The sequence below is a fragment of the Neofelis nebulosa genome, chromosome 9 (assembly GCF_028018385.1).
Source record: "Neofelis nebulosa isolate mNeoNeb1 chromosome 9, mNeoNeb1.pri, whole genome shotgun sequence".
Taxonomy (NCBI): Eukaryota; Metazoa; Chordata; class Mammalia; order Carnivora; family Felidae; genus Neofelis; species Neofelis nebulosa.
The window spans coordinates 55,445,718-55,472,071 of NC_080790.1; the positions used below are offsets into that span (position 1 = coordinate 55,445,718).

General features: G+C 41.9%; 1 protein-coding gene across 9 annotated transcripts in view; it reads left to right on the forward strand.

The window, feature by feature from the left end:
- The window catches only part of LOC131484997 (E3 ubiquitin-protein ligase RNF113A-like), a 505,434-nt gene that overhangs the window by 96,134 nt on the left and 382,946 nt on the right, over positions 1-26,354 (forward strand). For 6 of the 9 annotated variants that reach the window (XR_009248563.1, XR_009248562.1, XM_058683875.1 and 3 more), the window contains exon 1: positions 24,048-24,203. The exons of the other annotated variants lie outside the window; for them this stretch is intronic. The gene's annotated coding sequence lies outside the window, so the exon portion shown is untranslated. Of the gene's footprint in view, positions 1-24,047; positions 24,204-26,354 lie in introns of those variants that run through there. 9 annotated transcript variants of the gene reach the window in all.

A 26,354-nucleotide genomic window follows, 5' to 3' on the forward strand; every position in this document is an offset into this window, starting at 1 on the left:
GAGATCATGCTACCCATGTTCTACTCTGGGAGATGTGGGGGATGGGATACCACTAAGGTCCTAAAATAAGGACAGGAAACTTTGGAAAAAATTGAATTTGCCACGGGAACTCATTTCTTTAAATGTAAAATGAAAGATTAAACAGGATGGCATCTAATAAGTTCCTTTCAGTTTAAGAATTACAAAATTCTACATTTTTCCCATCAGTTTGATGTTATTGATGTTGGGTTGAGTTATACTTAAGACATTCATGGTCAGAACCTTAGGGAATATCTACTTAAATAGAATGATGCTGTTTTTTTTTTTTAAATTTTAATCCAAAGAGTACTACATACTTATAGTATAAAAGCAAAAAATAAAACTGTGTAATACAGAAGAGTTATAAAGCAAGTTTTTCTTCTGGCATCCTGTGTCCCATTTCTTACAGAAACCTTCTGGGATAGTTTCTTGTGTCTATATATCAATACTTGTTTACATATGTAAGCATGTTATGTGTGCACATTTAATATTGTACCCATATAGGGCCATGTTGTACAGATTATTCTGTAACTCATGGTTTTCACCTTACAGTTATTTTTGGCAACTTTTCATGCCTGTGTTTTTAAAACTATCTCCTTCTTTTTGCTGGTTGTATGGTACTTCATGGTATGACACCGTGATGTCCCTAGCCTTTAATAGACATTTAGGTTGTGTTAGTAGTTCATTGTGTTATAGTATGTTCCAGCAAACTTTCTTGTACACACATTTGTGTAACAGTGCAAGTACTGTCTATTCATGGAACAATCCCTTAGACACAGAATTGCTAGGTGTGTGATTAAGTACATTGAAAATTTTGATAGGCATTACCAGTTGTCCTCCAAAACTGCTGTATTCATTTATATGTCCAACTATAAAATGTATGAGTGTGCTTTCTCTTCATTGCCTTATAAATGCTATATATTTTCAGAGTTTTAAATAGCTTATTTTGGGGTCTGAAAAATGATATCTCATTGTTTTAATCTGCATTTATTTAATAGGAATTGATTATCTTTTCGTATGTTTATTGTCTATTTGTGACCTTTTTGTTGAAACTGCCTATTCATGTCCTTTGTTCTTATTTTTTTCTTATAATTTCTTATAATTTGGAATGTCCTCTTTATCATACACTAAATTCTCATATAGGTTTGAATTTTTTTTCTGGATTCTTTATTCTGTTCCAATCAGCTGCCTGCCTATCCAGGCATTAATATTATACTGTTTAAAAATTTTTTAAAAATTTTTATTCAGTATTGAGAGACAGAGTGTGAGTGCGGGAGAGGCAGAGAGAACGGGAAACACAGACTCCGAAGCAGGGTACAGTCTCTGAGCTGTCAGCACAGAGCCCTATGCAGGGCTCGAACCCATGAATGGCGAGATCATGACCTGAGCTGAAGTCAGCCACCCAACCTAGTGAGCCACCCAGGCACCCCTATAGTGTTTTAATAACTAGCTTTGTAATACACTTTACTATCTGGTAAGACTGAGTCATCCTCAATGACCTTTCTGTTTAAAATTCTCTCACATGGTTTACTTTTCCAGATGAACTTTAATATTATATTATCAAATTAAAAAAATTTATTGGAATTTTTAAAATTGGAATTGAAATGAGTTACTAGATAAATCAGAACTGACATCCTTATTGTGATGAGGCTTCTTGTTTAAGTTTTATTTTACATATTCAATTTTTTTGTTATTCAGTAGTTTTCAAGTTTTATTCTATAGGTCTTATACATTGAGTTCCTTGTTAGATATTTTATATTTGTTTTTGCTATTGGACAAAGGAATTTTACTTTCATCTTATTTTACATCTTGTTTTCGTATAGGGAAGCTATTGGTTTTTGTACATTCTGGAAGAACTATGATAAGGGACATGCAGAGGAAGAGAAGGAGAGAACTGGCAGAAAGAAAGAATCCAGAGACTGTAGTGGAAGCTAGGGGAGGATGCATCTCAAGGATCAAATGATGATCAAGGTCACTATCAAATGATGTCCAAGGCAAGTAAGAAAGAATGGGGCCTGAACCTGGAGCCAGCTGAGAGAGGGATGCAGTAAAGATGAGAATAGTTAGGAATCACACCAAAAATGCCACACCTCCTTGTCTTTTGTGTTCTGTGCACTGCTGTAGTCAGAGAGCCTTCCACGTGTGATAGAAAAATCCAGGAGCTTGGATGCGTGCGTGCGTGTGTGTGTGTGTGTGTGTGCGTGCGCGCGCGTGCGTGCACGCATGCATGTGTGCATGTGCACGGATATGTGCTGCTGGATAAGGAGCATAGGTATCAGTCTCAGAATCTGTGGGCTTACATGGGAGCTGATTATTGATGGTTTTATTTATAGTGAGTGTGATGTGAACCCTAAATTGGCATGCAAGGCAAATGAGAGAAAGTCAGTTTCTCTGGTGCTATAGAGTAGGGCAAACTAGGGCACGGATTTGCTTTTCCTGAGAATTGAGAGCAGTAGATGAATAACAAGACATTGTTTCTTTTCTTTTTTTTCTTAATTTGTTTCAGTGAAATTTTGTTCACATGGCACGTTGAGTTCCCCAAATGGCCATAAATCCCTGACTTGGCTGGAGGCTAGCCTCCCTTTTCCTGCCCAGGTTTAGCCAGCCTTGCCACCAGCTGTAAAGGTTCTTTTGGACAGCAGGGGGTAGGAAGAGGAGCTGCATGATTGGCTTGTGGCATTGCTTTCTCCCTGTTGCTTTCTGTTTGTCCAGGCTCGTGCTTTAACAATAAGGGACTTTCATTGGCTGTGATATTAGAATAGGTTAGAGATATATAAATATCATTATACTTATGAAAATACCCTTCCAGTAACTGGACCCTGAGAGCGAACCAATGAATTGCAAGAAAGCTGACCTTTCCAAATGTAGGGCCTAAGGTGTCCAGCTCGGAATAAAGGAGGAACCTTAGTATGGATGCTGATGTTCGATCTTTGGTACTTAAGACTGTAGCATAGGGATGGAATTTAGCCATGATTTGGAGGAAAAGCTCTTTAACAGAATAAAATTGACTCTCAAATTTTAGAGGAGTGTTTCTCAGGTTGACACATAAGATACATAATACTCAGTTAAATTTATATTTCAGATAAAAATGAATAAAAATTATTCCCATTTTTATTTCCTAACTCTGGCAGCACCACACAGCTTGTCTTTCTAAGGTAGAGATGTCCATCTTTAACGGCAAAGCTCAGCTGGACTTCGTTGGGTTATCCTGTGGACTGAAGATTCTTAGAGAAGAACCGTTTAGGGCTAGATATCCTAAACATCCACTGGATTCCAGTTTCTGTCCATTCTTTATGTACTGAGCCTCTCACATCCATCTTGTCTACTCTATTCCATCACCGCCCAGGGAGTTCCAACTATTAACACCATTAACCCAAAATGTTCATGGGCTCAGTGATTTACTCCCTTTGCAGTAAACTCCTATTGGTTTTCTCTGCTTGGTTTCTTTTTCTCAACACTCCCTTCATGCCACACTATTCCACCCTGCGTGCAATGATCTGAAAAATGATTCCCAAACTCCATTTCATCATGTCCTATGGTGATATGTTACCAGTCAAATCTGCCTACCTGTAGAACTGAACCACATCTGTCTGTGGCCCAGAATTTCCAGGGGTGTAATTTCTTCTAGTTCAGTCACATCTGTGACTCTTGTGCCCTGAGTTCTTGAGAGTTGATCTTTTCTACCCCTTCACAACTCCTCACTCAAGAGACACCTACTGGTTGGTTGGTTCTAGTGAATCCTATCAGAATTGGCCAAATTTATTGCATGGGAAAGTTGTTTTAAGCCCAAGGGTTTTGTGCTGGAGAAGTTCAGAGAGATTATAAGACACTGAATCTTGCTTTTACTTATGTGAGCCTCCCTCTTACTGTTATTCCTAGTTTTAGGGCTCAAAAGGCAGAGATCTCTGCGTTTGAACTCCCGATTGGTCCTTTAAACTCCAAAACCAGCTTAAGCCAAGAGGGACTCAATAAATATTGGTGTTGGAACTGAATTGAGAAGTTTATTCTTTAAGTCACTTAATTCTAGATTTCTAGGTTGAAATCTATGATATATTTCTCTTTGGAACTTCCTGCCTGTGTCTGCAGGTCTTATTCAAGAGAATAACTGCTTTGGCTGCTCTACTCGGAAACATTATAGAACATTGCTGGAAATGAGGAAGAGAGGTTGGAACCAAGAATAGTAATACTATTAATAAAACTGGATGAAAGCTATAATCACAATAATAATGGTAATACTATAAAGTGTCCACTGTGTTTCAAGTGATTTATGCATATTTTTCTTTAATTCAACAACATCACCAGTAGGTGTTATTGTTACCATTTCACAGATGGGAAAACTGAGGTCCAGAGTGATTGAGCTGTTTGCCCATGGATAAAAGCTAGTTAAGTCATAGAACCAGTATTTGAATAAATGTCCATCTGGCCGAAGTCCTAGGTTTACCCACTATACCAGGTCACATTCTCTTGTTGGTTGTTGGGGACTTTTGCTTTGTGATTAGAGACTCATGGGTCCATTAAAGGGAAATGTGAGGGCTGAATGGTAGCCTGGCACCTGTAGCCAAATAGCACTCCATTCGGAGGATCATCTGCCTGCCAGAACCAAGAGGAATAAGGCAACTGGGCCCAGCTCCTGGGGGTCTGGAATGTGATGTGGGTCCCCAGGCAGACTTCTCTGAAACCAGACCCTGCCTTGACCCTGGTTAATTACTCTAGTTATTCACACAGCCGAATTCCTGCTGTCAGTGGGTCCTGTGATGCACATCAAGTCTGCCAACATACACAGAGTAGTGCTAATCCTGGTGAGCTTGCCCTGGGGCTGGGCAGGACGTCCTGTCGAATGATTATCATGTGATGAAACCCCAGTGCTCCCTGGCCTGTCCTGGCTTTCCGGCTGCAGTGTTAACAGACTTTTCTTCTGGGGCATCAGGGAGCTGGAAATCGCTCACATGGATCACACACGCTCTGGTGCCAGCCCAGCAGCTTTACCTAGCTGAAGGCCTCCCTCACTCTGGCTTGATAGCAATCGAGCCCTCCCAGTTGGAGCTTGTTACCTGGGAGCTGTCCAGATCCAATGATGAAAACTGGCTAGGGTGTAGTTGTTACGGTCAATTACCGGCAGCCCATTAAATGAGGGTTGGCAAACCTGGGAGCCCCTAAGCGCCATTTCTGAGGCACTTTGGGTACATTGTTTTTTTTCCAGCCTCTATTCTCGTAACCTGCCTTGGCTCCATTCTTTTCTTTCATGTTGAGACTCATGGGAATATGAAAGGAGATGGAATCCAGGGTTTGGATTCCCAGGGTAGTGATTCCTGGGTGGTGGGATGGGATGGGATGTTCTGTGCTCAGAAGGTGGGCTGAGCCTCTTTCACCTCTCGAGGAGAGGATGTGGACTTTGTTGAGAGCCAGTGAACTGAATCACCAGAGAGGTCAGAGTGTGCCTGGAAACCAAGTGCCGGCAGAATTCCTCTGAACCTTCTTAACACAGGGCTAAAAGGAAGCTGTCTTCTATAAGAAGGCTGCATCCAGGCCTTTCCAGGCAGTCAGAGGCTCTCAGTTTGGACATTCCCGAGGTGGCCTATGCTCATCATTTTGCGCTAGGCTTCATTCTGGGACTTCTTTCTGAGGAAGCCTAGAATTGCATCACCAGAATTTCTCTGGTCTGCTAGGTAGGGCCTGTTTTTTCCTAAAGGCTAAGATTTTCCTCACGAATACTTTAGACCAGAAGTTTAAAAAATGTGGTCTCTAGACCATCAGCATCAGCATCATATGGAAGTGAGTTAGAAATGCAAAGATCAGGGGAACCTGGGTGGCTCAGTTGGTTAAAGCATTTGATTCTTGATTTCGGCTCAGGTCATGATCTCACGGTTCCTGAGTTTGAACCCTGCATCGTGCTCTGTGCTATCAGCATGAGATTCTTTCTCTCTTTCCTTCTCTGGCCGTCCTGCTTGCGCGCTCTCTCTCCTTCTCTCTCAAAATAATTAAATAAACTTAAAAAAAAAAGAAATGCGAATGACCAGTCCCCACACTAAACCTGCTGAATCAGGACTCTGGAGGTGGGGCCTGGCAGTCTGTTTCAGCAAGGCCCTTTGGATGGTGAGGAAGCATGCTTAACTCTGAGTTTACTTCTTTAGACCCATGGTGTGGTCTGTGGAACACAGCATCAGCATCTCCTGGGAGAATACTTGAAATGCAGTATCTCAGGCCACTTCTCAGACCTGCTGAATCAGAATCTGCATTTTAATAAGGTCCCTAAGTGATTTGATTGCACTTTAAAGCTTGAGAAGCAGTGGTTCTCAACCTTGGCTGCATGTCAGGTTTACCTAATGTGCAGGCCCCACCCTGGACCAATTAAATCAGAATTCTTCAGGTAATGCCCAGGAGTTGGTATTTATTAAAAGTTTCCCGGGGCGCCTGGGTGGCGCAGTCGGTTAAGCGTCCGACTTCAGCCAGGTCACGATCTCACGGTCTGTGAGTTCGAGCCCCGCGTCGGGCTCTGGGCTGATGGCTCAGAGCCTGGAGCCTGTTTCCGATTCTGTGTCTCCCTCTCTCTCTGCCCCTCCCCCGTTCATGCTCTGTCTCTCTCTGTCCCAAAAATAAATTAAAAAAAAAAAAAAAAAAAAAAAAAGTTTCCCTAGTGATTCTAATATATAGTCAAGGTTGAGAGCAGTTTCTTTGGACCACCATAGGCTCCAGAATCACAGGGAGTTACGTCTATTAAAAAACAAAACAAAACAAAACAAAACAACCAGCCAACTACACAATGACCAGAACAAACCTGGTGATGTAGAGCAGAGCTGTCCACCAATATGGAGGGACACATTAGTGCTTCATGGATTTGTTGGGTAGATGTGGAATTATTGATCCTATCAGGCCTTGGAGGTGGCAGGATGGGACCTGGGTTGGCATGAGCAGCTATGTACCCTGGGGGCTATTACAAATATACTTTTCTGTATATGCTTTGACAGGAAGAAGGTTGAGGAGCATAAGTAGAGAAGCTAAGTCTGTTATTCCTGAGTTTATGTGCTAACACTGGTGATGGGGTATGGGAAGGGTTGCAGGAGTGAGATGCTAAAAATCACTGACTCTGGGGCTGAGAAGGCAGGAACAGGCCTTTAGATATTTGATGACTTCTGTAATTCAAATCTAGACAAATGCTTTCTAGACCATTATTGCCACCTGGTATTTATTTAGTATTCTTGCTCTTTAGAGATTTCCTAGCCGTTACCTTATAATTTCTTACAATAGGCACAGATTATTTTCCTTTTTTAGAGATGAGTAGTTTGAGGCCAAGAAAGTTGGGACTCCCTTAAGGCCAGTCAATAAGGGACAGTCGAAGGATGAAGCGTTTCCTTGATTTTCACCGGAAAGGTCTAAAGACCTTACATGTCATAATGGCAAATGCTACCTCTGGGATGGGGGCGAGGAGATTGGGAGTGGGACTCAGCCCCCTGTTTTCAGGCAGGGACTCCATGTTCCTACTGCTGCTTTCAGTCCTGAGTCCTTGCCTGGAGCCTGGGGCTTCCTGGGAGTACCCCAAGAAAGCTCTAAAAGAGGAACTGTTTAGCTAATTACAAAGCCCGACTGTTGTTTGGCTGGCTGGAGTATGTTAACACGTCCCCCTCTCGCACAAGTTTTCATCCTGGTGCTGGATGAACATATTGTAATTATGCTAATCGTGCTGGCTGGGCAGCCTGAGGCTGAAAGGGAGGGGGCCCCTCTCCCTAATTGTTTCCCTCTCCTGGAGCAGTTGGTGTTCTGCCTGAGTCCCCAGACAGGCAGAGGGAAGGCCGCAGGGCAGGTGGAGCTAGGGAGTAGGCCTGTACAGGGCTTTCTGTCCTGGGGCTGCTGGATCCACCTGGTTTTCAGGGAGGGAGAGGTCAAGGATAGGTGCCAGGGATGGGTCCATTGAGTAAAGGGACCTTCTGCTGGATTCAATGGGGACTGTTTTCAGGACTGGCCCTTGTGAGATTGTGAAAGAGGCAAATTGATCATTGATGTCCTTCACCTTCTCTTTGGTGATGGTGGCTCTTCCTCCCTTCCCACTCCTCCCTAACCCCTACCCCCCATTCTCTTGCTTCTTTTTTGCTTTTTCTAAACCTCCAGGCACACAGTGTTTTTCTGCTGGTTTGGAATTTGTTTGTAGGCAAGTTTATGATACAGACATAATTATAAATATAGATATACATACAGATATAGATACTGACATAGACATGAACATCCTCACATGTAGGAGACTTAATGAACATTTGAGTACTAAAGACAACTTGTTAGAAAGAATAATGCTTAATGAACTTAAGGCCATGAATGATGGAGATATTTTCAATCAAAATGACCTGTCCAGTGTTCTTTATATGACAGGGTTATATAAGCAAAATTGTTAACAATTGGCACCAATGGAGTTTTAAACATGGAGTTGATAATATATACTGGATTTCTTATTAAATTGTTCGCACTTACTTTTTCTAACACCATCCATCTTCATGAGCTCATCAGTAAAGGGCACTTCACACAGATTTCATGGGCACATAAGGCTCTGTGTGTCGTGTACATTTATATCCATCCAATGAAAGGAACTGAGTCTCACATCCAAGCTGATGCAGACTAAAAAGGATCACTTAACCAGGAATGACCTTGAGATGGTTAGCCTCTGGGCACCCATCTGGACTTTTCACAGGATGTGTAATGCTGGTCCAAGCTCACTGTAAGCAGATTTTACAGGGCAGCATGACAGTGGTCATCATTCTGGATTGTACTGAAGTAACTGTTGAGAAAGCAAACCTTGACTTGGGACTGTCACTCGTTAGAGCTTTATTTTCCACTTGTGTTTCAGTTTATGTATTTCCCTTGGTAGTCTCCTATTCAGCTGTCAGGGAGATCATGGAAGAAAGAGTGCTTCTTTTTCTCTTTCTTTTTGATCATGCAGGTCTTTATAGCTGCAAAGGACTCCAGGGAAGTGCTAAGCTTTGTGTAACTGGCTGATGGGTTTCATTTAGCACCATGATTCTTCTGTGGGATTCTTTGTTCATTGTTGGTTGTGAAACTCTTGATTCAATCCAAAATTTCTGAGCCTCAACTAGACTGGTTTATGGCGTCATGAGCCAAGTATAGAATGAAGATTGTTAGTTTGGTTTATCTTGTCTGTTAGTCCAGGGCTAGCTGGGTCTTCAGCACTGTGCTAGGTTTTAGAGGAGTAGGGGATGTACAAAATAGCAAATACAGTCCTTGCCTATAGGGCAACACATGTCTAATCTCTTATCCTTCAGTCTCTCCTTGTAATTTTTTTCCCTTGAACTTTTCCCTCTTTTCTCTTTGTCCTGTTTTCCTCCTCCTCTGTCTCATATTTTTTCTTCTGTGTGTGTTTCCAAATAAGATTTGTCTCAACTAAATATTTCTGCCTTTCCCCCTTTATTTCTATGGCCTTATTAATTGTTTTTTTTTTTTAAATCATCTGATTATAGATTTTCAAAGCAGGAAAACAAACAGGCAGGCAACAAAAACATCTCTTAAAGCCTGATTCCTAAACAGTCACAGATGGGTTAAGCAGACCTTTCCTCTCCTCATGCTATATAACCTTGCCCAGGTATTATAACTCAAATGGTCCATTATCTGAAAGATCTCCCTAACAGTGGGCGTTCTGACCTACTATGCAGTATGCACTTCCTCCATAACCATTCACAACAGGCTAAATGCAGGGCAAAATTTCAGTCCTAAATCAGAATTACCCTGGATTCCTGGCACTTTAAACCAGATTGCTAATACCCAGTGATTTCATTAGAGTATCTCTTGTAGGCGTGGACTTTTTTTCCTCCCATTTTAAAATGCTAGTTAAAAGGGAAAAATGACAAGCTCATTCCTCTGAAAGAGAATTTTGGCAGGCAGATAGTATGATTCTGGAACAGACGGTTTAAATATTATTTATGTGTTAATTTAAAGTTGCAACATGGGCTTATGCATATTCCTGCAACATTAAATAGCTGTTCAACTTGCAATTGTTATCAAGATTAGATCAGTTTATTTGGAAGAAGAGAAAACATAGGGTGGGTTGCTGCCCCTGGGAACACAGAAGCCACTATAGTGCAGGGTCTCAGCCGTTGGTGAGAGAAGGAAGAGCCAGAGCATTTTCTCTGCTAGGGCAGGCAGCCTGTTACTGGGGCTAGAAACCACTGTCCTCCAATATGTGGTTATTGACCTGTTCAAATGATTGCTTTTCATTTGCTACTTCAGATCTAATTGTTGACTCTAGTGTGGACTACATTTATTTACCATGTCCAATAGCCAGCAAGCAACCTTCTCAACTTTGAGAATGGAACAGGGAGGTAATTAAATGGAAAATCAAAATAATACAAAACATCATATGATAAGATAAATCTTATTCTTTTTTTTTTAAAGTTTATTTATTTTTGAGAGTGACAGAGACAGCGTGAGCCGGGGAGGGGCAGAAAGAGAGGGAGAGAGAGAATCCTAAGCAGGCTCCAGGCTCTGAGCTGTCATTGGAGAGCCCAATGTGGGACTCGAACTCATGAAACTGAGGTCATGACCCTAGCCAAAGTTGGACACTTAACTGACTGAGCCACCCAGGTGCCCCAAGGCCAATCTTACTCTATCTTTAATTGTTATTTTAAGAAAAACTGAATGAAGGTATTTACCTCAGAAAACAAGAGGAAAAATTCTCCTTAGGTTGAATCACTTCTTGCCACGTTTTAGGCAACAATAAAGTTGGATACCTAATATGAATTTCATACAGAAAAAAAAAGGATGGCTCATAGATGTGTAAGTCAGGATAGGTTAGGTTATGGTGGTGTAACAGACAATCCACAAATCTCAGTGGCATAGCATATAAAGGCTTATTTCTTCCTCATGAAAATTCCACAAGTCAGAACAACTTTTGGCTTTCCAGGTTGCTTGCATATATTACTGTGCCATCTGGAACACATGTCTTGCACTTTGGTTATTAGAGCATGGGAAGAGCTTTGCATACCGGCTTTTAAATACTTCATCCCAGAAGTGAAATACATCACTTCTGCTTGAAACTTGTTGGCCATAATTAGTCATAGTACCCCTCCTAACTGTAACTAAGCTGAGAAATGTAAAGGAACACATAATGAGTGCTAAATGTTTCTGCCACAAAGCATAAATGGGACCTATGCTGTGTTAAAAGGGTCTCATTTTGTTAACTACCAGTATTTGTGTGATAGGAGCATTTTAGAGAGGCTTGCAGAGGGCTAGACTACTGGGAGGATTAAGGGTCAAGGTCCTCTCAAAGGCAGGAGAGCTGGAGTCAGCTCTATACTTGCTCAGACTGCTGGGTTTAAGTAGACAGAATTGTGGGAGACCCCGAGAGGCTACAGACAGAGCGTCTGCTTGCCCTACTAGGGGACCATCTCCGTATAAAGAGGCAGATGATTTGGAGGAGTCTGATACTTGCCATTTCAAGTCTCTGGGTTTGTGAGGGCCCTTTCTGAGGCTGACTAGTGCTCTGTAGACACTGACCATTCCTGCACGTAGTCCTCCCAGATGCCGAACCTCTCCTAAGGTAGGGATACCTTACTGGTTGTTGTGACAGCTGTGGTTGTGTCCCATGGTGACTTACCCAGAGAATTCCACCAGGTTTCTAGAGGAATAAACCAGGCAACCGGAGTAGGTCAGTATTGTTGCTTTTGTGGTATAAACTAGGGCCTCTCAAACTTGGTTATGCTTACAAATGACCTAGAGATCTAGTAAAAAATGCAGATTCTGGTTGAGTAAATCTGGGGTGAGGCCCGAGATTCTGCATATTGACCAAGATCTCATACTTCACATAACCAAGGATTAACCAAGGATTCCAACTGGATGTGTTAATTTACTGAGGCTCGGTTGTGTGAATATGATAGAAGGTTTTCCTTGGAAGCTTCCTCTGTGGGAGGCAATAATCTCAATCTCATTATTCCTATTGTGTAGGCCACTGATGGGAATCACACATGGGCGGGCCTTCAGAGACAGAGAGGCCTCACTTGGGCTGAGCTATTTGTGAATATATGAATTCTCAATACACCTGGTTTTGTTTTCTCCTGTTAAGGAATCTGACAGGCAGTTAATAGCTCATGAAAAAGCCATATCCAAACTGTACTTTGAAGGAGTCAGAAGGTACTGCTTTTGAATGATTTCCTTCCCGTTGCAACTTCCAAATCCAGTCTAGCAAGGGGCCTGGACCCTGAGTGGCTCCTCTAGCATTCAGATGTGTGTGAGCAAACACAAGAGGCAATCAAATCACCTTAACACTGGCCACTTCAGAGCACTCACTTGAGATGACAGTTTCAGCTTCAAAAGAGGTATGCAAACCGGAATAATGAAATGTTCCATTTTATTAAGTTCCTGGCCAGAGGGAGGGATTGTACTAGAAGGAAGAAAAGGTGGGGGGTTTTTGGCTTGATTTCTGTGACGCTGATAAGCAGTAATTCTTGCGGGGGGGGGGGGGGGAAGTAACCCACTGCAGTAAAACCATTTTCATAATACCATGGGAATGAGTTATTGCTGCGAGTGAGGCATGGCTCCTAATGGCTGCCTCGGCTTCCATCTCCATCTTTCATGGGCCAGTCCGACGTTTTTATAGTGCTGACACAAGAGAGAGCATTTACGTTGCTTCCATTCTCCATCTGTCAACAGTTAGGGTAGAGGGCCACTACCTGAGCTTCACTTTTGATCTGCTTTCTGTGTCGCTCGGCATGGGACTGCTGGATATGTCGTGGGAGCAGAGTGGCTCTGGAGGCCAGTTGCACCACGTTTTCAGACCACTGATAGTTAGAAGGACTGAGAGTAAATTGTTTTTGCACAAATCAGAGCAAAGTGCCCTTTCCTCTCCTTTATGGTTCATCAGAAACTTGGCCACGGTGCATCAGCCTCGCTTTCCCTGGGCCTCCCAGAACCTTGTCCGAGTTCCATTTCCAGAAAGTGGGATTCTCTGTCTCTCAGTGGACCTGGTATATGCCTGACTCTGAAATAGCAACCCAGAGATCTGGTTAAATGCACGGATGAGGAGAAAACACTTAACATGTGTGTGCCTCTACATTTCCACCTCTACCAGTAGTATCTGTGTGATCTGCGCTAGGAACATGCATATCCTTCCTGTCACTTCACTTCAACCCCCAAAAGTTCTTTAGGGATTGCTTACCAGTATTCCTAGGATCCATGAATGCAGAAGTTACTTCTTCTTCTCATTAATACATTGAGAGTTAACTATTAGCATGTACTAACCTGTATTGTTAGTTGCCTAACCTTTGAGATCAGAGAATGTTTTCTTTATATTTTCCTGTGGTGAGATTCCTGGCACTGTACCATAGCAGTTACTCGATGTATGTTTGATTGATCAGCAGATTGACCCAGTATCTCCTTGGATCTGCTTATGCTTTGAAAGGCAGGGTGTTTTGAGGGTGAGACAGGATAGATACCGGCTAATGCATGCCTTGAAGTCTTTGTAGAGAGTACCATTTGATGTGGCTGCTAAAACTGTCCACAAGCCAGTGCAAAGAATTCTAACATGAGAGAAAAGAGTCAGTGTACAAACGCAGATATGGATTGAAGCCTGATTGCAGAGTGTAGCAATGTCTCTGACGGAGCCTGAGTGTCTTTTGGAGCTTCTTGGTCCTAAAGATCTCATTCAGCTTTAGTTTAGGATGGTAATAAGTTAAACTCCAACACTGGGACGGCTGTTGATCAATGAAATGAGCTGGCAGTTTCCAGACAGATTCATGAAATGAAATACCTCAAATTGACCAGTCTGAGAACATTTTTCACAGCCTATCCATCCCTTCTGAGCTATTCAGAGAGCAAAGTAAAAGAAATTAGAACTTTGAAATTGCTGCTTGTCCAGTGGCAACCTCTCTGGGACACTGAACGAGTTGCAATTTATCTAGTTTTTCCACTTAGAGAATTGGCAATAGCAGCTGCACCAACCACACGTAATGAGTATAGATGTGTTAGATGCTGGACTGAGTCTCTGGATCTCAGTTAATTTTCCTGACAAACAGGCAAGGTAGCAGTGGTTATCCTTATTTCATAGATGAGGAAACCATCACTCAGAGAAGGAAGTAAGTTACCCAAAGTTGCACAGCTAGGAAGTTGCAGAAGGACTTGAACCCTAGCTCTACTTGATCCAAAGCCAAGCTCATAAATGTTACATAAACTGCCTTTTCCCTTTTCCAGCATCTCTCCTTGAAAAGAAATGCTCCTTTTCCAAGTGGAATTGGAAGACAGTGGGGTAGGTCTCAGTTCTTTAAGAGGTATGTGCTTGTGATTTGGGAGGTAGGAAATATAAAAAATAAATTTTTGCTACTTCTCAGCCTGGTAGCCATTTCAGATGAACTAATAATCGTTGGTACTGTTTTGTGGGAGAACTCCATTCCCCTTTGAGAACTGTTGCAGTAATGCCTTTGGAAGGATTTAAATTCCTCTTAGGAGTTGGGCTGCCAAGGTTACCAGCCCAGACAGCCAGGAGAAGGGCATTCAACCAGGAAGATCTGAAGGAGAAAAAATAAGTGAGAGGAGAGGGATGAGTTTGATTCAATGCATTTCAGTCACTTGAAGAACATCCAGGGGTGAATATTGGACTAGAATATTGAGCATCAAAGAATATGACTGATGCTTTGAAGTGGAGTAAGGAGACCAGTTAAATGTGTAAGAATAAATAAATATGAGGCCAGTTAAACATGTGTAAGAATAAATGAGGTTATTAAAGGACACAGTGCAGAGAGGGAAGGAGGAAATCAAGGTAAGAATCTTGGGAGGAAGAGGAATGCATAAGAGAAAGTTGAAAGTGCTCAAAGCTAGGAGAGGAGGAATTATGCAGGGGGATTGTTAAAAGGGTCTACTAAATTGTTAGATGGTTAAAAGCAGTGTCTACCACAGTTGAACATGTGTGCACATTCATGTGACCTTGGGCTTCCTTCTTGGAATATGGTCCACAGAAATGGGTATGTGTGGGCACATACCCATACACGCAAGAATATTCATGGCAGTTTTGTTTGTGATAACCCCATGTGTGTCAGCAGTAGAATAGAAAATAAATTTTAGCATATTCCCACAATTATAGTAGTACACAGCAATTAAAAATGAAGTACTATACGTGCAACAAGAAGGATTAATCTCATAGACATAATGTTGAATGAAAGGTTTTTTAAAAAGAAGTATTCATAGAGATAGCAAAAATTAAAGAGGATTGATTTTATATCCTCCCTGTAAGAGACATTTGGGATTCTGATCCTCCCTTATACAGGCTTTATAGCAAGTGTGCTATTTTGGAGGCTTTTTTTGAGCCTAATAGAGTACAGAATTGGCTTTCCCCCCCCATTTAATTTGCAGCTCCTCTTGCCCCCAAACCCACTGGAGTGAACATAAGTGTTGATGCCAGAGAAATTTTCGATGGATCCCTAGCTTTTTGGACTTGACCTTTATGACTAGCACCTGTTCACTGAGGGTTGGTCAGCCTTCTTGATCACATGTTGGAATTTTCTGCTTGGTCATTTTTGGTTTGACTTTCATATTTAGTCCAAATCAGTCATTCTTTGTAGGAGACTCCAAATTGAATACAGAAATAACAGTTTCCCTATTAAAGGATTTCTTTTGTTTTGTTTTTGAGTGTGAATTTCATGAATATGTTTGCCTTATATGCCCCAAAGAGTAATGAGTACTAATTTAGGAATCCTTTTTTGATGTGGTTTGGCTGTAAGTCATGGCTTTTAGAAATTAGCATAAACTTCTCTTTTTTCTTTCTCTCAACATGAGAAGTCAGTGTTGCAGTCTTTTTCCTTTTGTTTCTAATAAGGCAAAGACTCCACAGGGTTAATTAATGCCAACTATCCTGTGACAAAGATTGAGCCAGCTGAGAGCATTCAGTTATTACCTACGGTGAACAAACCAGCCGTTGAGGAGGGAGAAAAGAGAATAAGCGTCCTTCAGCAGGAGAATGAAGCAGTGGAGGATCTGGGAATCTGTGAGGCAAAGAAAGATTTCTAACAGTTTAAGAGAGTAGCCGGTGGCAGTAGCTGGAGGCTGAGACGGAGCAACTATGTAGGATGGAGTTAGAAATAAGAGGCTGGGGCGCCTGGGTGACTCAGTCGGTTAAGCAGTTAAGCTTCTGACTCTTGATTTCGGCTCATATCATGATCTCACTGTCGTAAGGTTGAGCCCCGTGTCGAGCCCTGTGTGGAGCCCCATGTCAGGCTCTGTGCTGGGAGTGGAGCCTGCTTAAGAGTCTTTCTCCCTCTCTCTGCCCAACCCCCTCTCAAATAAAAGAAATCAGAGGCTAAAAGTGAAAGTGGGAGGGATGGCAGTGGCAAATCTATGAAAGAGCTGGAGAAGAGGTGAGAGCCCCTGTTGAGTAGAGGTGAAAATTCAGGCACTGTCCACCTGCTATCAAGACTTTGAAATGAAAAAAATAATATCCCCCCACAGGTAGAAGCAACTGAGTATTTCCAATCATCTATGCATTTTGTGTTGCAGTGGGAGTTGGTAAAACATCTGAGAGATTGAATTGTTTACTCTTCATTCATTCATTTTAATTCAGTGGAATTAATTCAGTGGAAACATAGTTTTTAATAAATGATTATTATTCCACTTTTTATTGTGGAGATTTGAAAACATATACAAGTTCAGAGAATATTATGGTCCCCAAGGCTCCCATTACTCATTACCTAGTGCTAATAATTATCAATACTTTGTCATTCTTGATACATGCTCATTTTTGGAAGATGAGTTCAGGGGAATTTTAATTATTTTTTGTATTAAAGAAGAGCCCGTGTCTACCTCTTAATCTCATTGCTCTTTTAAATCAAAATAGCCACCAAATAGCCAACAGATATTTGGGGACTATTTTTCTGCTTTTTACAATTTGGTGCAATTACAGGAGCAAGCAGTAATATCTGCTGGGGTTTGCACTTGTTGGCCCCATTATGGATGAGCCCTTAGCATCAGATGGTGGCCAGGCAGGACGGTAAAGGATCCTGGCAGGTTTTGGTGCCTCAATTCTTTGATCCATGGGATCCTTCTTCAGGCATCCTGGAGCTCAGGATCTCTTACCTGTCTTTTAAACAACATACCTGCAGAAAAAGTTTTGCTTGACTTAATCACCATGAGAATGGATGATTGGGTATATTTCATGTCTGTCTGTTAGGGGAAGCTTCATTTTAAGTGTAAATAAGAAGCTGAGTGAAATATATAAATCAGTAATTGCAGAAGGCAGGTGTTAGGCAACAGGTTAGGGAATTATTTCTTCTGGATGCAGGGCCTGGACCCCAAAATCACTTGGTGTAGGCTGCCACCTATTTCTATATACGGAGTGGCCCCAGCATGTCAGCCTTCTTGTGATGTCCCCAGACTTCATCTTCCATACTTCCTGGGCACAGCTCCCTCCTCCAAGTTCTGGTCAGCCTTGTGCTTGTGACTTCAGGAGCCCTTCAAAAGCTTGTGGCTGTGGTGCCTGCCGGGGTTTGAGAAGGGAATGTGCAGCTGTTCATTTTATTTTTACTTCTTCCTGTTCTTCCCCTTGCAGGGGTTGTCCACCCTCTGCTGCCTTCTGAAATGATTATTAATGGAATCCTCTTCACTTTTTCTGAACCCTTGGTTTTTCCTCTTAGTTCCTGATTATTTTAATTCTGCTAGGCTCTTTTTTTCATGTCTTTTGCCTGCTGGTCCTTGATTTACAGTCCTGCCTTTTTCCTGCTCATGTCCTTCTTTTCTATTCCTGTCATATTCTTTCTCTTCTTTGAGCTTGCACATATTGGAGCAAATGAAAATATAATTTTCAGATTTTACTGGCCCAATTATTCTATTTTAAATGAAGCCATGGCAGCAATCACACTGATCTCTGAAACCCAGGCAATCTGAGGACAGAAGAAAAATACTAGCTCTTCTCTTGCCTTCCTGGCCACTTGCTCTGATATGATTTTTATCTCAAAGAATATTATAGATTTAAACATGTTATAAGTCACATTAAGTTTTTTCCCAACGAGAAAAAGGTAAATTACTAATATTTTTGAATACGTTAGTGATTCTTTTGAGCATCTTCTGGGTGCATAAGTGTTATGCTGATCAGCTATGCCTTTGACTGGTAACTTTTCCAAAAGATTGGTATCCTATAATTGATCTATGAAGTAAGAACAAGAAGAATTGAAGGTATTATGCAAGTATTAAGCCATGAAATTGTCATAGGGTGTATCTTTAATAGTTTAGCTTGGTTCTCATCTTCATGAAGATTTTCCTAGTCATTGCCGGAAGTTCTATTCTTGAATCCTTTCTTCCTTCCTCCCTCTCTCCCTCCCTCCCTCCCTCCCTTCCTCCCTCCCTTCCTCCTTCTATTCCTTCCTTCTTCCTTCCCTCTCTCCCTTTCTTCCTTCTGTCTTCCCTCCCTCCAACCCTCTTCCCTCCCTCCCTCCCTTGCTCCTTCCTTCCTTCCTTCCTTCCTTCCATCTATCCTTCTTCCATCCTTGCTTCTTCCATCCTTCCTTCTTTCTATCCATCCATTCATGCATCCATATGTCTGTCCATTCACCTATTCAATCACCCATGGACTCATCCATCCACCCACCTAGTGCTTATTACTCTTTGTAAGACGCTGTGCAAATATTGGTCATGCAAAGAGCAGTATGGTCCCTGCCCTTAAAGGGTTCATAATTTGGTAGGAGAGAACTTATAATAATAATAGAAGCTAATATTTATTGAGCTTTAACTATATGCCAGGCATTGCAATAAGCATTTAAAATAAATGATCTCACTTAATAATCAGAGAAACTCCTGAAGTATCATTGCACAGATGAGAAAATTATTGCTGGGCTGGAAATATTGGACATGAGGGCTAGTTTGACTTTAGAAGCCTATAAACCTTCAATCTGATGGTCAGCCTCATAAAACCCCAAGTGGTAATGTGTCTAATTCCCACAAACTATCATTCTTCTTACACTGGTAAGAAATAGGAGAGGGTTTGGGGGCCACCATTGGATGTCCAGTCACTGTGAGCCTTTCCTGGGGAGACATCTGCAGTGAAGGATTCAGTGGGGACTCTGCTGCTCATAGTCACATGGTGGATGAGCCCAAGAAGGGAAGAAAGCCTGACTCCTTGAGCTCAGGTTTGGAAAGAAGGTTCTCTGTTGATATCTCATTGTATTGATCTCTGTTGTATTTTAATAATGTAAATGTATTTTTACACCTTGCTTGAGGATTCTTAATTTATTATCTCTGAATGGCAGTGACGGCAGTTGGAAAGCAGTAGCAACTTGGGGAAACACAGAAAAGTTAAGTAACTTGCCCAAGGTTACAGGGCTAGGAAGTGCCAGAGTGATACTTGAACCCAGAATCAGGATAGTTGTCTCTTACACTTAATTTGTTTCACTTACTTAGTGCTTATTGGATATGTGCTTGCAGTACAAAGAACAAATGCTTGGAGCCAAACCAATCTGGGCATGAACATGCCCTCCGGCACTTGCTAATGTCATCATCTTGGACACATTAAACTTCCATAGCCTCACTGTCTTCCTTTGCAGAAGTGGGATAGTGATACTTAAGGAGACAGGCTGCTGTGAGGATTAAATGAGATGATGGATATAGAGTACTAGTCTGGTACTTGGCACACAGAAGAAGAAGACCCTCCACAAATGTCTGTTGTCTTAGTTCGGGTCTCCTCCCTTTTGGATTTTGGTTCTCCAAGGGCATATCCCTACTTACTGTGGGAACTCAGGAAGTGTCTGATGATTATGAATAGGGCTTTGGGAAGCCATGTGAGACCAATGGCTGTCAGCTCTTAGATCACTTTGTCTTTAATTTTAGGGGAAATAGATACATTGTAGAAGACTGGCCCCACAGTGGCTTATCATCATCATCATCATCATCATCATCATCATCATCATCAGAGCCTTTAACCAAAGATTACCTGGTCATAATCTTCATGGGGTGGCACCTGATAATCCTTACTCTCTCCCCAGTGATTCATATGATCCACCAGTTTGGGAAGCTATTAACCTTAGAGGGTTTCATTACCTATAATAGCCCAGTGTCCTGTATACAGTTGCTAGATAAAATACAGATGACTAGTTAAGTCTGAATTTCAAATAAACAATGAGTACTATTTTACCCTAAGTATCTCTTAACTATCACACAGAACATACTTACGCTAAAAATTATTCATTGTTTATGTGAAGTGAAAATTTAACTGGTGTGCTGTATTTTTATTTGCTAGATCCTAATCCCAGTTCATAATGATGCAGGCGTGTAAGGAGAAAAGACCAACATTTCCATGTACTTTCTACTGCCCTCTGAAATGCACACAGTGCTCTTTTGGTTAATTTTCCCCTCAATAAAAAACATGAGTTGTTAACTGGTGTTGGCTAAGTCTTGTGTGATTTAATTCCTCCCACCACAGACATTATTTTGTATAACCCATAAATGAAGGTGGATTTAGGTATTGTGATGGAAAAGATTTTTCTTTGAGAATTTCTGGCCCTTGAGGTTCCATGTGGTCACCCTTTGTCATCATGCTGGGGATAGCTTGAGGCAAAATAATGCTACTCACAACCTCTTCCCACCACACCACCTCTTTCCCTAACTTTGTGTCACTGTGAATCCTCAGCTCCCTCCTCTTGATTTTTATGGTCTGCAAAATGGTGAAAAGATGAAAAAATGTCCTGAGCTTAATGGAAAGTCTATCTAATAATAATGAGTCCTGCAGCGGGCTTGTAAAGAACGCAGATCAGACCCACTTAACCATAATGGTCCTACAAAGCAATGAAGACTCAAGTGGTCCTTATTAGGTATCAAGCTGTGAATCAGAACTCATCTAACATTCTGATTGCTGAGGAAATCAGTAATTGATGTGACAGAATGGCCATTGTTATTATTATTATTACTTTTTTTTTTTTTTTTTTTTTTTTTTTTAGACGAAGCTGCTAGAAGCCTGCCCCCAGCCTCCTTGGGGTATACCAGGTGTGCGGGTTGAGTGTTGCCCTTCCATTAAATCTTCAAATGGGGGCTCTAATAAATTTTGCATTGAAATAAGTAATGACCACATTTAATGACCAGTTTGTGTGAGTGTTAACAGCTTGTGAGCCAACAAACTGGTCATTAACAGGTGCTAACTTTTGCTTTCTGGTTTAAACAATCCATTCTCATCTTTCTCCTGTTTGTGTTAGGGACTTATGCAAATTATGGCTGGTTTCTTCATTTTCCTTGAGATAGGCAGCTCTTTTAATCAGATATCTCTCTGCTCATGGCTCCTCTTTCCCAGGATTGTTTCTTCTGTAGTTCAGAGATGAATGCATTTTTTTAAAAAAATCCAGTTTTTCTTCTGAAGGAATGAATGCATCCTGGCATAGTTTGGTTCCAGAATGAATTAGGTGAAAAGTCATGGAGAAAAATCCACTCTTAAAATATGAAATCTCCTTCTTTGAAGAAGGAATGCAAATAGGGGGAAAATGTCATAAGATTTGAGGCAGCATTATGTCTGCTGAGGGGATGTGACAAAGATTATCATCTTTGTGCTAGAAATGAATAGACATTTCTATTTGAAGAGCGTGTGATTGATCTTCCCTTAGTCCAATATGTGTCTGCAATGGACCCCTCCAGAGAAATCCCCTTCCCACAGTCTCCCTTGTTTTGGTTTCCTTGCTTTTGCCAGATTATTAGTAAAAAGAACATACTCTCCTCTCTCACGTACCCTTGGGGGAGTGGGGTTGGGAGAAAGTTTGCGTTGCAGGAGTTTCCTGTAGATAAAAGAGAAGTCAGAAAACAAGAAGTCTAAATTCTGTCCAGTGAGCTACCTTTACCATCTTGTGTATATGGAGGCTGCACTGGATTATACACTGTTCTGAAGCAGTGCTTCTGAAACTGTTTGTGGCAAAGAGCTATTAAAAAAATCCAGTCCAGGGGCGCCTGGGTGGCGCAGCCGGTTAAGCGTCCGACTTCAGCCAGGTCACGATCTCGCGGTCCGTGAGTTCGAGCCCCGCGTCAGGCTCTGGGCTGATGGCTCGGAGCCTGGAGCCTGTTTCCGATTCTGTGTCTCCCTCTCTCTCTGCCCCTCCCCCGTTCATGCTCTGTCTCTCTCTGTCCCAAAAATAAATAAAAAACGTTGAAAAAAAAAAATTAAAAAAAAAAAAAATCCAGTCCATTGCAGATTGATCATTTTTAAAGTATAAAATCAGACACTTGAATGTCCTGGCCAATGTCAAATTGCTGTACAAGTTTCTAACTGGTTTCTCTCACTTTTCATACTTATCCTGTCTTGGGCACAGTGGGTGTGCAACCAACATCAGTCATGGATCACACTTTGGGTAGCACTGTTCTCATGACCTTGAGTCTTTCCTCTTTTATAGGTAGGAGTGTTGGTGGTGGGAGAAAACTGTGGCTCAGCCACAACTTGCAATGATCATTTCCTTGGAATGACTTTATGGTGAAAGGGTGGGCCATGACTGGATGGTTTCTCAACTATCCAGTCATGGATATTTTATTTTTAGTATAGTCTTCTATGATATTTGGCCAACAAGAAGGAAGCAGCTTAGTGAAACTAATTTTCCCTCCTGGGTGTTCTTCAGATTAGAGTGGCTGGAGCACTTGTCTTGATTAATCTAAACCCAGGAGCAGAGAGGAAGGCGCTCTGGGCCAGCAATAGGGTTGGTGTTTGGGGAAGAAAGGTAACCGTGGTCTGAGTCCTCTCACACATGGAAGTGTTTTGTCAGATAGGGCCTTTAGAAGGTTCTGTGTTCTTTATAAGTGTCAGAATTTTAAAACTTAATGTTATAAAACTTGTAAGGATGATGGCAACAATCTGTAAAATGGCATTTAAAGTCACATTCAAGTTTTGTTCCTGGATATTATGAAATTTAATTGTATTAGTAAGCTACAAGGTACTGTTTACTTTCTTGTTTATGGTTGTTTTCAATTTGTCACAGAACTGAAATAAAAATGCACTGTTTAAAATGAGGGGTTCAATACCTTAATATATTTCTTTTAAAGGTCACTTACATATTGTTCAAACCCCATTGAAAAGCAAAACTGTTAAGAGTGAACATGTATTTTATGAAGACTTGGTATTGCTTAATGGTTGGCCGTGATCATATGAATATCAGCTTTAATTTGTATCAGAGGGTTTGTTGAATTTGAACTAAAAAAGTCCCTGTGTTCTAATTCTAGCACCATTGCTCTCAGAGTTCCTTAGGCTCCTTGCTTGTTTTCTTCTCATTAATATATTGGAGGCCCCAAGAGTTCAGTTTGTCTCTTCAGTTAACATTTATGGAACACTTACTATTGTGAGGCAAGGTGCTAGACACTGAGAGATCAAAAGGAAATAAAACATGTGCCCCACCACTCCTGGCACTGGCAATGAAATACGAAAAATGAGATGGGCCACACAGGTCATCTGACGTTCAAGAGAGGCACAGCCACAGTGAGCTATTGTGGGGATGCAGATGAGGAGAATACTCACTTCTGGGCAGCGGCTTGCAGTGACGGTGGAGGCTAGGAGAAGGGAGGGATGATATTTTAGGCAGTGGTCAGCAACTTTTTCTATGAAGGGCCAGGTAGTAAAGATTTTAGGCTATGCATATCAGATGGCTTTGATTGTAACTATTCAACTCTGCGGTTGTGATGTGGCTGTGTTCCAATAAAATTTTTATTTACCAAAGCAGGTGGTGGGCCGGATTTAGCTTATGGTGGCACAAAAGGTATTTCTAGAGAAATAAAGGAAGGAAGAACCTGGAAATAAATGTGGATCAGTTCTAGGAAATTTGGATGCTAAGCTGAGTAATTTGAACTTTCACTTGAAGGTCATGGAAAAAAAAATCACTGTATTGGTCAGGCCAGACCAGGCTATGTGGCAGTAAAAACAAAACAAAACAAAACAAAACAAAACAACTTCCAGAGTCTTTTCATACAGTGGCTTACTTCTAGCACATACAAAATATGATGTGGTGAAGGCTGTTCTCCCAGATAATACCCAGTTATCCTCCATATGGTATGGCAGTGACTCAGGCACTTCCATTTTGTGGCTCTGCCATTTCAACACTTGGGTTCCTGGGTTACCACAGGAGAGAAAATAGAACTTAGAAAACTCATACTTGTTTTGCAATGCCTTGGTCCAGAGTTGATACCCTCTCTTCCATCATAGTCCAATGGCCAGAACTTGTGGTCTGGTTCTGTAACTATAAGAGGGTTGGAGAAGAAAATCAGAACAGGTAAGCACTAGAAGTCTCTACCACATTGTCTGTGGGCAGAATGAAACCAGTGATGGTGTGGGAGGAGGGTGGCAGAGAAGTAACATGATCACAGTGTTGCCTGTGGAAGGTTAATCTAAAGGACGGCCGGAGTATGGAGAGGCAGGGAGACCAGTTAAGACGTTACTGTAGAAGTCTACTCAAGAGTTAGTAAAGGACTGAACTAAGGCAGCGGCAAAGGAAATATGAAGGAAATGAAATATGTGAGGGAATTAAGGTCTGGTTGGGCACAAGGACAAAGAAAAGACTGAGTGAAAGGTGTTTCTTTGTATTATAGCTCAGGAATGTCATCAGGGAAGTCGGAAGGGATAAGTCCTAGAAGAAGATAGAGAATTTGATTTTAGGGGGCATGTTGATTTTGGAGTGCTGGTGGACATTCAAGTAGAAGCTTCTGACAGAGTTGGAAATTGGAATTGAGAGTCTTTAGATGTGGTAATTGATGCAAGGGGTAGAGATATCACTAAGTGACAAAAATAAAAAATATGGGGCAGCTGGGAGGAGAATGGGGACCGGCAAGAAGATACAGAGTTAACAGAAGAATAGCAAGGCAGGGGTCTTTCATCAAACAAAAGTGAGAAAGTTTCAGAAGGGAATGTGTTCAACACTATCAGAAGCTACAGAAAGATGAAAAGGCAGGTTGTAATGTCTGGTGCTAATGCACTGCTCCTTTCTATTGGATCTCCTTTAGTCCCTTGCTCAGCCTCAATATGCTTTTGGCTTCACCTGCTTATACCTGCAACTCTTTTGTGAAAACCACCTTCAGGCTACTGGAGTGATTTTGCTGGTGTGCTCAGAGAGGAGGAAGTGCCTGGAATTTACCTTCCTCTACCTGTCATCCCGAGCCCTTAGCCACCACTGCCAGCTGGGAAGTATGAAAACCTAGTTCCCTTGCCTTAGGTTAGGACAACTCCAAGATATAACTTACACTCTAGAGCTCCCCTGTGGGACTTTGCTTGCTTCTTCCCCTCACTGCCCTGCTTGCCCCACTCCCTTTTTCTCCCAAGAACACTGCCTTCACTGCTCTAATAGATCACTTCCCTGTGAATCCTCATGGCAGAGTCCGTTTCTAGAGCTAATTCTAGAATTGGATTTACAATAGTTTGGTCTTGGGGGAACAGTCCTGATGATGGAGCAACCCCGGAGAGGCTGGAGTGCTGAGAAGCAGATGCCACGTTATGAATGGTTGAGGAGTGACTGGATGATAAGCAACTGACTGGGGATACCAGTAGAGAATATTCAGTGGAGAAGGTTGATGGTGAGAAGCTCAAGAAAATGACAGGGTAATATGGTTAAATAAGGTTGCTTATTTGGGTTTTAGACTAGTAGAAATCTGAGCATGTGGCTAGTCAGGAGGGATGGCATAAACAAGGAAGAGACACTGAAAACACTAGAGCGAGTGAGATGTGACGTAGATAGAAGCAACTACGGAGGAGACCGTAGAGGAGGTCTCCCGAATGTAGGTAGAGGGATGGGCATTACAAAGAGGGCGGCATAGTGTGTCCTTTAACACAACTATGAGAGCAGAAGCAAGTCAACTTTAAGTAAACGTGTACTGAGGAGCCAGGCTGGGAAGACTTGGAGATGATGCAATTTAGTACCTACATTTTGCAGACTCTGAAAAGGTTCAGAGAGCTCAAGTCACTCAGTGGGCAAAGAGTGGAGCTGAGACCTAAGCAGGTCTCCTCATGACTTACTTTCGTTGTCCTATGCAGCCAGGACTGGCAGAGAGAAAGCCAGCTAACTGAGAATTTTGGACAGTGGAGGGGATGCTGATGAACACCCTCCTTCCCTGTGATCCCTGTGTGAGTGAGAGAACAAGGACAAGGTAGAGCCTCGGTCTGTCTTAGATCAGGTCCTCCTGACTGACACAGAACACACAGTGTGACAGCCTCAACAAAATGAGTTGTTGCATAGAATAACATTTTTCAGTCCAGACAGTCCAAACTGTGGATTTGGGAAAAGACAGACACTCTGGGGAGGAGGAACCAGGTCCTGGTTTGCAGGACAGTTTTCAAGTTGATTTCAAAGTGTGTGATTGTTTTAATGCCTTTAATATTGGCACAAGCACCACTTAAAGAAGTTCATCAACAAAGAGAAGCCTAGCAAGCTTCC